The sequence below is a fragment of the Lycium ferocissimum genome, chromosome 4 (assembly GCF_029784015.1).
Source record: "Lycium ferocissimum isolate CSIRO_LF1 chromosome 4, AGI_CSIRO_Lferr_CH_V1, whole genome shotgun sequence".
Lineage (NCBI taxonomy): Eukaryota > Viridiplantae > Streptophyta > Magnoliopsida > Solanales > Solanaceae > Lycium > Lycium ferocissimum.
Window position 1 is genome coordinate 5,881,995 of NC_081345.1, and position 13,399 is coordinate 5,895,393.

The following is a 13,399-nucleotide window of genomic DNA, read 5'->3' on the forward strand; positions in this document are numbered from 1 at the left end:
TCGTCCCTTTTCCTTCTATGGCACGAATCATACGTTGCGATTTTATAAATGCTCCCTTAGCGTCCTTATTTTCAAAAGTTAGAAGTTATGATTTCAAAGCATAATTTTCCTTCCTAAAAGTTTATGAATGATTTCCAAAATATCTATTTTCTCCAAAATCCAAGTTTTACGATTTTCGAAAGTTTTATGACCAAAACAACGACTATGATTTTAGGATGACCATGATGATGCTAGATATGAGGAAATGACTAGAACGAATATGTCAAGGATATGTTCTTACCATGAATATGACGATATGAAATGTTAAGCTATTTTGGGATAATGACTATTTTAAAGGTTTCAAAGTATATGAAATGATATGTTATGACCCCGTTTTATGATTTCCGTAAATGTTATCCTTCATTGATAGTCTCGCCTTATTATTAGTCCTTTCAAGGTGAGATAAAGCGCCCATGATTATTCCATAATACAATCGGAGGTTACCGACCTTACATCACTCCGATAGAGCTATAGCTTTTCTTCGGGCTCCCCCGCATGCTACGACATGATACATGTATAAGTATACGTATATGTGTATGTATACGGGGAAGACGGGGAAAAGGCGGTGCGCTAGGCGCACGCCCACCGATCAGTTGGAGAATGATATGATATCGTCCCGGACGCGGGATGCCCGGACGCGGATAAGTGGTTAAATGGATCGTGAGCCGACGCCCGGCAATATGGTATGTTCTATTTTCTTTATATATGAAAATGAGATGTTTTAAAGAAAGAATACGCACATGTATATACAAATGGATCGGGCTGCACGTTCCGCTGAAATGTATATGGATCGGGCCGCACGTTCCGCGAAAAGATAGTATATGGATCGGGGCACGTTCCGCGATTAAGCATGCATGATTCCGCCTTAAGAGGCACTCATACCTACAAAGTACCATACATGACATGCTCCATATGTACAAGATACTCTCTTACATGACATGCTCTACTTTTCATACCATGTTCTTGTTCATGCCTTACATACTCAAGACATTGCTCGTGCCGACCCCTCTTCGGGGCTGCGTTTCATGCCGCGCGACACCCGTACGTACGAAGCCAAAAGTGCATGATGTCCCCGGCGAAGTTGGCAACTCCAATCATTCTCGAGTGTCGTCGAGTCGGTGTGCTATGCTATGATGTCTTGTCCGGTTGAGAGACTTTGCAGACATAGTCGTGGGTTCGGGAGTCAATCTGTGCTATGATACAAGTTTTGTACAGTTACATATTTTATTTGATTTGAAAGCAGCAAAGGAATTTTTCAGCAATCCTATTATGTATACTTGACTTAGAGATTCAAAAAAAAAAAAAAATTTAGTACGTAGTAAGAGTCAGTGGGTTCGCTCGGCTCCGGTTACGGGGTCGGGTGCCCATCACACCCTAGTGAGATCGGGGTGTGACATATATATACTAAGTCTCCTCCCAATGATAATTAAACATATTAACCCTATGTTTGGCTTAATTTCATTTGGCCAAGCATTGAAAGTGGGGTCCACGGCCAAGTGGCCCCTTTTCTTGAAATTTCTAGCAAAATTCTTTTAATTCATGAAAATCATTTCCCTTAATTCCAAATTTGCCCCTAGCCTTTCTCCGTATTTCCATGAGTCGTTTTGCGAATTTACCTTTTTACCCCTGGCCTTTCTTAACATTCCAACTTTAACATTTTCCATAAGCAACTTGTATCACTTGCCTTGACTTACCCGAGGGTACAAAATACGAATGTAACATCCTCCTCTCCTTTAAACATTCGTCCTCGAATGTTGAATTGGCCTTATAGGGGGTTACCACACTTCGGGGAGGTTTCCCTTACGGTTGTCGTACGCAATTACTTAACACGTCCGTTCTAATACTTGGTTGACTTATACTTTCTTGTTATCCCATACTTCATAGGACGCCGTTATCTTTTTCGGTCATCTTCCTTGGTTGTTCTCTATATTTGCGTAAATCACTGCACCCGTCGTCAACTTGTTTCTACGCCCTTTTTGTAGTTGCTCGACGTGCCAACATATCCCAAATTCTTGTTACCCTCTTACTCGCAACATTTCCAACCACTATTTAAACTTACCCTGATTCTAGGGCTGTGCTATACTTGTTCCCTTTTCACCAGCCACCCAACTCAGTCTACACAACCTCTATTATGTCCCCAGTCATCCCATATACTCTAATATCACCTAGGCTACCCTAACTTCACATTTGTCATCTATATCTATATTTATAAAATTTTTGGGATACTTCCCAGGGGGTCACCCATCATGGAATTGCTCCCCCTCTAGCACGCTTAACCCTGAAACGTTAACATATTCGGGTATCTTAATGCTAACATATTTACATCCACTCCCCCGCACGGGCTTTGTCACGTAATCCAGGGCAGATTAGGGTACTAGTCACTTTCGACACGCCTTCGGAACGTACTTTTCTCTTAATTACTATTTTAGCCCCCTCGGCCCTTAATACTCACTTCTTATCTATACGTATAACTACCTTTCGTCCAGGATTTCTAGATTTTCATCAGCAATATAAAGAATGACACATGACGGTATAAAGTTTAGATCGATCACATATGCACTTTATAAAGGAATGCCGCTAGGGTACCTGTAGCTGCGTCCTGGGAGGGCTCGGGATCCTGCTGTCTCGTCGCCGTGCAAATATGCGGTTCTGAGGACCGCCTGTACTAGGTGCTCCTCCTCTGCCTCGACCACGACCGGCTGGGGCCTGGGACATCTGTCCGGGAGGGCGCACGGTCGACGACGAACCGATTCCGAAGAAAAGGACGTCAGTACGAATATTGTACTGAGTATGCAAGGCATGAACAATAATGAAATATCTATGAAATAAGGAGGCATCAATAAGGAGCAATCTGTAACTGACTGAACCACAAAGGATATCATACATACCGCTACTTTCACTCATCATCATCTCTCGTATATGCATAAATGTATATAAGTCGCCCGACCATATAGGTGCGGTGTGATAATCAATAACATTAGCAATATCATTAGCACTCGCGTCTAGTGCCTCCCGCGTCAGTATCATCTCATCCGCCCACTACCGTGGTGACCGCCCATGCCATTTTGGCCATGGTGTACAGCTGCTCCGCCTCGCGGGCAGGATCGCCCGCCATTTAGGCGCGGTGTGATATCATCATATGCTCATTACAACATGCTCATTATAATACATTTATCATACATGCTTATCATAATATGCATATCGTAACATACTTCTAGCAATACATGTGTAGAGACTCAAAGATGATCATGCTTTGTCGGGGTGACGTAAGGTCGTGGACCCCCGATGTCATTATGAGCATTCATAAGTATTCTTCCTCACCTTGAAGGAACAAGCATAAGGTGAGTGTATATAATAATCAACGGATACTTCACTAGCTTCATAGGAACATAATGTCATAGGCTATAGCATCTCTAGACTTTACTTGTCGTCATCGTCATCTTACTCATAACATATCTCTTACCTCATATGGTCATTCATGAACAAGGACTCATAGCTTTCTAGAAGATGGGACATTCATGATACAGGAGTAAAATCATTCTATGGAACTCATGCCTTAACAAGAAAGGACTAGCCTCACATACCTTTGTCGTTTAGCTATTCTATCGCTTGCTCGTTCTCCTTGAGTGCACTTGTTTATACCTTAAAGATAATTCGTATCGACGTTAGCTATATTGTCGTGAAAGCATACTTACTAAAGCTATAGAAATTTGGGCAGCATTTCCTTTGTTTATACTACTTTCCGCCATATTCCATATCAACTCCCAATATTCATAACAATCATCACAATATCACTAACAACAATCGTCATTCATTCATATGATTCGCATTTCACAATTCTACTTCAATCCTCCATATTCATGACTAAGAGTCCATCATCGTATTCTTTCATATCCAACACTTATTTCATGTTCTAAAGGTCATTTATAACGCATTCATAACATCAACATATCCATTTCCATGATTCAATTCAATTACTTCTCACTAGCAACACTATTCACACATTTGATGACCCATTTGTTGTACTCTTCTACAATTCATGTGTTTCAACTTATAAATACTTCAAATAGCATATAAACATCATGAAACTTACCTTAGATGATAGAGGAATAAGCTTGAAATGGTGATTCACCCTTAGCACCAAAACCCTACTTTATCTCTCTTGGGATTTCTTGACTTGGAAGACTTTTAATGGGTTTCCTTCACTTGATTCTCTTGATTTCTTGTTATTGATCCTTGATTTCTATGGATTTCTCATGGATAAAGTGCTTGGAATATTCTAGAGAGGTCTTGAAGTGTAGAGGTGAAGTGGGAAATGAAATGGAAATGAAAAATGGTCCCTTATATAAAATACATCTCAGCCCCGATGGAAATATACGGACCAACATACGGTCCGTATAAAATCTACATGACCGTATGTTGGACCGTATATCTGTCCGATTGACTCATGACTTGCAGGGGCTGGATCTACGGCTGGACATACGGTCCGTAGATATTATACGGCCAGTATGTGTGGCCGTATGTCTACTCAGTTTTTCGAAAGCTGTTTCGTCGACTCGTTTGATCTCCGATTCTTATGGAACCTTCTTAACACTTGTTCCTTACTTCAATACCATCCTAAGGGATGTTATAACTCTTCCTCAAAGGGTCATTAAGACATCATTAACTTAATACTCGTAATTCTTATCCGATACTCAACATATGGCTCGCTCCTCTTAACAACTTTCTTTCCTTAACCCGAAGGTCTTTGGAAATCTTAATTAGGATCGTCAATTACTATCTCTTACTCGTCCAAACCTCGTATACGTCATACCCTCGCTCGTCTACTCACTGTATGCTAACGGGGAATTTTCCGAGGTGTAACAATTTCCCACTTCAAAATTAAAGCTTTGGGGAACAGTTCTTGGAAATATTTTGGAGAAATTCTTGGAGGTAAATCTGGCCTATTCCTTTACTCTTTCTTAATCACAATCCTCCTAGAATTCCCTTTTCCCTCTAATAACCCCTTAGTGATGGAAGTTGAAAGAGGGTTTTTGATGAACTCTCCCTTAAGGTCATGTATGAGGAAATTGATGATGTTTATGTTAGATTTTGACTAATCAAAACTTATTAATCATATGTCTTCCATTTCTAGCGTTGAATTTCGAAATCAAGGACTTAGGTTTTATACCCAATTGGGGGTTTTGCTTGATATCAGAAATTAGGCTAATCTTTGAGTTAAATCAGCAATTAGTGGTTGGTTATGATCACCTAGTGCTTAATTGGACAATTTGCTTCCGAATTTCCCATTTTTCCCCAATTTCTAAGGTTGGAATGGACCTAAAATGAATAGTAGCAATATTAGTATCATTCCTTATGATTTCTAATCTAGATTTCGATTATGCTTAGACTACGTTGGTTCTGAGGTTCAGCGGAAAGGCAAGGCAAAAGAGTGAGTTGTTGGTGTTGCAGTTCAGCCATCTAGGTAGGTTATGGCTTACCTTTGGTAAGACTTCGTATAGCGAAGCACATATTTAGATTATATTGTCGGAGACAGCTTGTGAACCTTCGGGTATGAAGTCGGGTTGGATATTGGCTTAGGTTGGGCCCTGTTGTGTGTTGGGACTAGCCACCCCGTTATGTGTGCTTTGATTACTCTATTGTGCCGGCTTGATGCCATGAGTCGTTGGTAGATATTGAATTCTATTTTATCATCTTGATTATGATATAGTTGACATGCCCGCTGTTGATAATTGTACTTGAATATGTTGTTGGCGTACCCACTATTGGTACGTGCGATTCGATTACATTATTGGCATACCCACTGTTGGTACTAATGATTTAGTTGCATTATTGGCATACCCACTGTTGCTACTTGTGATTCGATTATATTATTGGCATACCCACTGTTGAAATTTGTGATTCGGATATATTGTTGGTGTACCCATTGTTGGTACTTGTGATATTGAGCATGATTATTGATGTGATTCATGCATTGCACGCACTCTTATTTTCATGATATACTGTTGAGATATTGATGATATTTGATGAATACTTGATGAGTTGGACTCAGTTTTACTTGAGTGACGTGAGACGGCCGATGTTCGATGTTCATTCCGGAATCATTGATTGAGTGAAATTGGTATTTGATAAAACTCTTTTACTTTAGTGACGTGAGATGGCCGATGTCTGATAATCAATTTCGAAATCGTTATTACATGGCCGATATCCGATGTTAGTTCCCGAATCGTTGTTAGTGCATGGACGTCACGGGTCCCCTAGGGTGGTGCCTGTGAGAACCCCCTGTGGGCAAAGATCCGAGGTCCCGTATGTCTATTAGGCAAAGATACGGGATAGGTGGCACTTATACTTCTCGCTGGGTTGTGCTACCGAGACGTCCATATTTTCGTCCGGAGTACATGTGTACACCGCATTTGAATGGCATTGCATTTCATTATGACTTGATTTGAGATATTTAGTGTTATATTGTGGATTGGATTGGATATATATTCAGATTTGGCACATTTGGGAATTAGATGCTTGACATAGGTGATGACGGATATTTGATATTGATCGCATTGTCTTAGACTTGTTGGTTTATTTGCTTATCTACTTTATTATCTGAATTGTGTCAGTTATGCTTAGTCGGCCGATGATGCCTACCAGTACTGTTGTTTGTACTGACCTGCACTTGCTGCAATCTTTATAAATGCAGAGTATCAGGTCGGATCCACTTCCGTGACGCGTGGCTGATCGACGTTTCGGCTTTCTCTTGAGTTTCCTGGGTGAGCATGACTATCCGCTGCCTTGAAGACTTTCTATCTTTATGTTTTATTCGATTCAGAAACATAGACACTATATGTATTAGTATTGCAGATTGTATTATTTCCCTTTAGATGCTCTTGTATTATTCAGACTAAACCCTGGGGTGTTTATTGTCATTCCGCACTTTCTACTACTTATATATATGTCACGACCCAACCGGAGGGCCATGACGGGCACCCGGAGCTAACCTACCGAGTACCTCCTAACGTATTTTCATAATCACATCCAGGTGAACCACATGGCTATCTCATAATTACCATGAACTAAATGACACAAATTTCATCGGATGTAGGCACCTTTATATAAACATCATTATCTATGCCCATATATACACAAGCCAACAAGACTATCAAAAGGATATACAAAATATGAGCCCAGGAGCTGTAGGATGTCTAGCTATATATATCTGTCTACGAGCCTCTACGGAAAGTATATAATATCCTAAAGACGGGACAGGACCCCACCATGCCCATATTTGTACACAAAAAGAATAATACCAACTACTGCAACTCCGGATCAAAAGGAGCACCACTATGCAATCACCGACGAAGGAGCCTAAAAGTCCGGTCTGTCTCCTTGTCTACCTGTGGGCATGAACACAGCGTCCACAAATAAAAGGACGTCAGTACGAACAATGTACTGAGCATGTAAGGCATGAATAGTAACATGATAAAAGCACGAAGAATAACATAAGATAGAAGGACCATTCATACCTCTTGAGACATTCATCATACTTGCCTAGCCTTTCTCTAAAGAAAACATTCCATGCATATACATATACATACAATGATACCATACCCGACCATGTAAGTTCGGTGTCACCATACTCGGCTATAACAAGGTTCGGTGTTATCCGTACCCAACTGCAGTGGTGCGCGCGCGATAGAAATCATACCCTGCTATATAAGCTCGGTACAATAAAATAGTTATTACACATATGACATGTATAAGCATCCAAAAGGAACATTATAACTCTATCGGGGTGACATTGAGTCGGTAAGCCCCTAATTTCTATTTTGGAATTGCTATAGTCATCATCATCATTATCATCATCACTATGAAGAGCTTTTATCAATAATATCTTAAGAATCTTAGTAGTCATGAGCTTCTAACATTCTCTAGGAAGCAGGACATTATGAACATCATAGATGGAATCACGACGAGGAAGTCATGCCTTAAGAAAGAAGGGTTAACCTTACTTACCTTTACGTCTTCTTAATTACTTAACGCTCTCCTCCAAAGTCCGCAAAATCTACATTCAAGAGGATTCGTACTAAGGTTAGGTCTCAAAGACACTCTTAAGTTCAAACTAGTGCAATTGGGCAGCATTTCCCCTATTTTGTCAACTTCCACCAAATTACAAATCAACTCCCAAACAACAATAATAACATTCACAGTACCATATTCAAGAAGGTATATTCAATTTAGACTTAAATTTATCCAGAATCCCTTTTTCAAGTTCATCTCGTAGTCATCTTCTTCACTTCAACATTTATGACTTCTCCACTTTAATTCTTTTTCTTTCCAAGAGTTACTAAACCTTTATATCGACTCAATCATGTAAATAATAGGAATATCATACCTTATTATAGAAGAACTTCACCTTCCCCAACTCTTTTCAAGACCAAGTTTATCACAACTTTGAAGCGAAGCAAGAACAATCACCTTCCATGGATTCTCTTTAGGTTGATCTTCTCTCTTGATGATATGGAAAGGTGTGGAGTGATAGGGAACCTTCAATAACTCTCTAGAAGTGCGGGGAAATAAATGTGGAAAGTTGGAATGAAAATGAGGTCTTTGGGGATTTAAAAAGGTGGCAAAAATCGCACCCCGCTCCAATTTGCCGTGAGTCTGCGGCCTAGCATACTGAGTATGAGGCCGTATACCCCCTCCACCACATAGGGATCATGTTGGGCAGCACGCTCACCCAAAATAGGGAGTTATCAGCCAGTATGCGGCCCAGCATCCTCAGTAAGCGACCGCATACTGCCCCAACTTCTCCGGTTTCGCGAAATCTCGTCCTTTTCGATTCGTTTGACCTCCAATCCTTATGGAACCTTCTTGGCACTTGTATAAAACTTCATTAACCATATAAGGGTACCTATATCTTCTCCTCAAGGTAATTCTAAGCAATGCATAACTCAAATGCTACATAATCTTCCCAAACGTGACTCCAACTCTAATTTCTCCAACAAACTTACTTCCACCGTTTCATATAACTTCCAAACTTTAAGATATATACTTAACATTATCAAATATGCTTCCTAACCTTATGAGGGCTTCATGTCCACTTTAGGCTTGTGTTGGTTCACTCATAAGGCAAACGTCACGAAATTTCCAAGATGTAACAATGTATATCGTGAGACTTACGTATTTGTTCTATTCCGCTGCATAATTTCATTCTTTTATGTATTATTTCATTATTGGTTGAGGATTCGCTTGCCGAGGTGGGAAGGTAAGTGCCCACATGACTTAGGCAAAATAGGTCGGGACAGGCACTCAACCGAAGATTAAGATGAAATGGCATTGATTACCAGAAACTTCCAAAAATTCCTCAAAAAGGAAAATCAGTATGGAAAAGATAATACATCTTGTAGAGGAAGGAGTTTCGACAAGCCACAAACTGGAGGATGATTCAAGTGTGAGAAGACAGATCACATGATCAAAGATTGTCCACTATGGAAAATAGAGTGGAAAAGAGAGAAAACTGAAATAGGGAGTAGAAGAAGTAGCGAATTCGTTGATAGAAAGAACAAGAAAAACTCAAAAGCTATAGTGGCAACCTGGGATTATGATGATGCTGAAGATGAGGCTGGCCACACTGCTCTCATGGTTGCTGATGATTCGGAATCAAACATTGAGGATGATATCCAGGTAAGTACTTATAGGCTTAAAGACAAGCTAGATTTGCTCTCAAAAGAAAAGTTGATGACATTGATGAACACCCTAATGGATGAATATCAAGAGTTGAGTTCGTCAGTGTACCAACTGATGAATAGTGAAGCCTGTAAAGACAAAAATGAAAAGGAAAATTATTTTTTGAAAGAATAGGTTGCTCAACTTAGTTCATCTATTTTGGCCCTTCAAATCTGAAGTCCTTAAGCTTACAACTAAACTGGGAAAATCTTTGATGAATAGTGAACAACTTGGGGTTGAATCTGAACTAAAAGGAATAAAAGAGGAATTGTGCCTTGAGAATCCAGAGAAATCAGTTCTAAACTGCTTAGAACAGAGCATGATCTTGAAAGAGAAAATCGTTGGACTCAAGCCTCTCAACTGATCTCAAATCTCACCAGTCAAACACACAATATAACCATAGGATTGGGATTCGATAGAACTGCCAAACAAGATTCGTTAGAAGGGGAATTGTGCACTCTCTGTGGTAAGATGGGACATTGCAAGATCACGTGTCTAGTGTACTTAAGCTTACAAGGAAAGAAATCTGAAGATTGCAACTAGAAACTCCAAGCCAATCAGTAAGGTTGCAGCAGGTGAAGGAAACAGGTTCACTTGGGCCTTGCCTGAATGAACAAAGAAAAATCTGATTCATCCCATTGTTAAAGGAAAAGAATCCAAGCTTGCCTGGGTGCCTAGAACTGACAATTGACTACTCTTGTAGGTAAGAGTGACATGAAGTAATCTAAAATGATATATGGTTAGTACTTTCTCAAATCATAACAGGAGCCTTAAAAACAACAAGCATTGAAGAAAGGGAAATGCAGCAAAGGCCTAGGTTCATTCTTCTACAACAGCTTGGCAGTCAGCCAGGGGGGACTCCAGATGAAACATGTAGATGAACCTGGTTCACCACTGAAAGTCCAGCAAAACATTCAAATCAGGAATTCAAATAATTTGCATGGATGAAGGAAACACCTCCGTCTGAAGAAAGCATGTTGCACAAAGATTGGGGGAACATCTGATGAAGCCACCACTGAACGAAGTTAAATCAAGCTCAAGTTCCAACTCCTAAAACAAGAGATGAATGATTGGGAATGCAAGTCCTTGGATGTTCACGACAATAAAGAAACAAGTGGAAGTAATAAGGGATGATTGGTGATAAAGGTATCGTGCAGTTCCTCAGATAGTTGCTAGAGTTGCTGAACCTTCTGGTCGATGAAACAGTCTACAAAGTTCCCTAAGAACTCAGACAAGCCTCAAATGGATAGATCATGCGGAAGATAACAGTTGAGCAAAAAGGGAGACTATTTATCTATAAGAAATTGTTACAAAAATGAAACAGTTTATGAAACCTGTTCTGCCAGATAGATAAAGGAGGACCAATGGAACAAGTAGCTAAACCTTATCAAGGGAAGTGCCCATAATGACTTTGGTTCATCGCTGATCTATCATTAAAGAAGGAAATTAGTGGATTATAACAGGTACAACCTATTACTGGGAGTCAGGACCAGAATTTAGGGTCATCAAGGAAGCAGAACTCAAAGAGTACATCCTTTGTGGAGGCAAAAATATGTGGTCATGTCTTGTGATGTGCTCAGGCATTATGATTTTAGCAAAAATAAAGGAGTCTGGTATGCAAATTACTTTTATGATCACACAAATTCTATCAATACTGCTAAAAATCGGGTTTGGCTTAAGTCCATATGTCTCTCTAATAGAAGACATCACTCTTGAGAGATAATAAAAAGGGGTCTTAATTCGTCTCAAAACTATGAGCTGATTAATTTGAAGAATTCTCCAAAATCAGCTTAGAAAAGAAAGAACTATGTTAGTATTGGGAATGATTAAAGCTGCACAAGTACCCCTTAAAATTGGCTAGTAATTTTCTCTCAGATTAAATGGGTTTTTCAAAAAGTGAATAATATTTTACTCAGTCTAGTGCATTTAGTTGTATGTCCTATACCATTACAAGTTCATGATCTCTTGAAGTCTAACATTATGATTGTCACAGCCTTAAATCAAAGATTGCACATGGTTAGCCATTTACTCTTCAGGTATATATTCTTTCCCTTGTAATCAATTATACATTCAGATCATGAAACAACTTGGACTACCTGTTTTCACGACCCTAGTCAAGTCTACCATCATTAAGAGTGTATTGAGAAAAGAAAAAGTTGAGCCATGATGACTATCTTGAAAATCTACTACAATCAAATCTCCCTCTTCCCAAAAGACTCTTCAAATTACCTTTCACACCACTTTATTTTTCATCTTCTCCTCTACTTAAACCCACCCACACCTCACCTTTTTTCATCTCAAATCACCGTCTCTCTCATCAGAAAAGCAAAATGAAAAATGTTTGATTCCTCTTCCTCCTCCGATCACCCATATTCTCCCATACACTCTCATGATACAACTGACTCAGGCTACATACCCCCACTACACTATCATCAACCCTTCATTTCCTCAAATAACAATCTATACACGATACGAAAAAGCTAAAAATAAAAGAAAAATGGACACGTTGACCCATAGACAGGGGAAAACCAAAAAACACCAAATCCCCTAGTGATAGAGGAACAACCTTAGACTGTGAGTTGCTAGACTCGGCAAACTCAACCATATGTCAGGGGGAAACTCTGTCTGATGAAGAGATGGGGGCTCATGGAGGAAAACAAGGAGTAGAACGAGGAATAATCCATCATCTCAGGAAAAAATAATAAATTTGAAAAGGATGGGGATTCCTCAAGAGAAAAAACAGTGGAAAAGGATGGTGGATCCTCATGGGTAAAATCGGTAGAAAAAAAAATGGTGGGTCTTCTTAGGGGAAAAGGTGAAAAAAGATAGTGGTTCTTCCTAGAGCCAGGGGGTTGATTTAGATGATGATGAGGGGAATAGCTCAAAGAATGATATATACTTTCCTTATAGCCAAGTCACTCAACACCTCCTAGTTAGGATTTCCTAGAAATTAGCCTCACATTCTAGCATCCACCTTGGTTACAGTCCCTAGCAAAGTGACCAGATTCTCTGTAATTTTATCCATTAATAATCTTAGTGTGTCTAAGTCCTAAGTTGTGCAGAAATTATCTATTGTGTATGGTTTTGATCAAGGGACTAAAATTGTACTTGTTGATGTTAATGAAAAAAAAAAACTATTGCCTATTTTACAAAGTTGTGCCTTATTTGTGTGATTCGAATGTTTGTTTGACTTTATTGTGTGACTGATTTTGTTACCCTATGTATATGCGATACCCCCAGTAGCCATGAGTTTAATATTAACAAACTTTACTTGCCTATTGGTACGCTCAAATTACACCTACAATTAGCGTAAAGCGGACGATGTCAAATATAGTAACCCCACTAGGTTGGGGTCAAATCTCACAGGGAATATGGTGTGAAAAGGTTACTAAACTCGTAGAATGCTTAATTTAGGTCTAATGTCTTAATCCGACGATTTTTTGTAAAATTTGGTTATTTATGACTAATGGTTAACTAATTTCTTTGGATTGTAATTTATGGTAAAAGAAACCAAGGTTGTGTCCCCGTTAGATAAATTGTATGACCATGGGTATTGATCTTGATATACTTCTAATGGATCATTATATGAATGCACTTAACCTCTATATGAATCTCTACTATTTCCCAATAAATAAATATT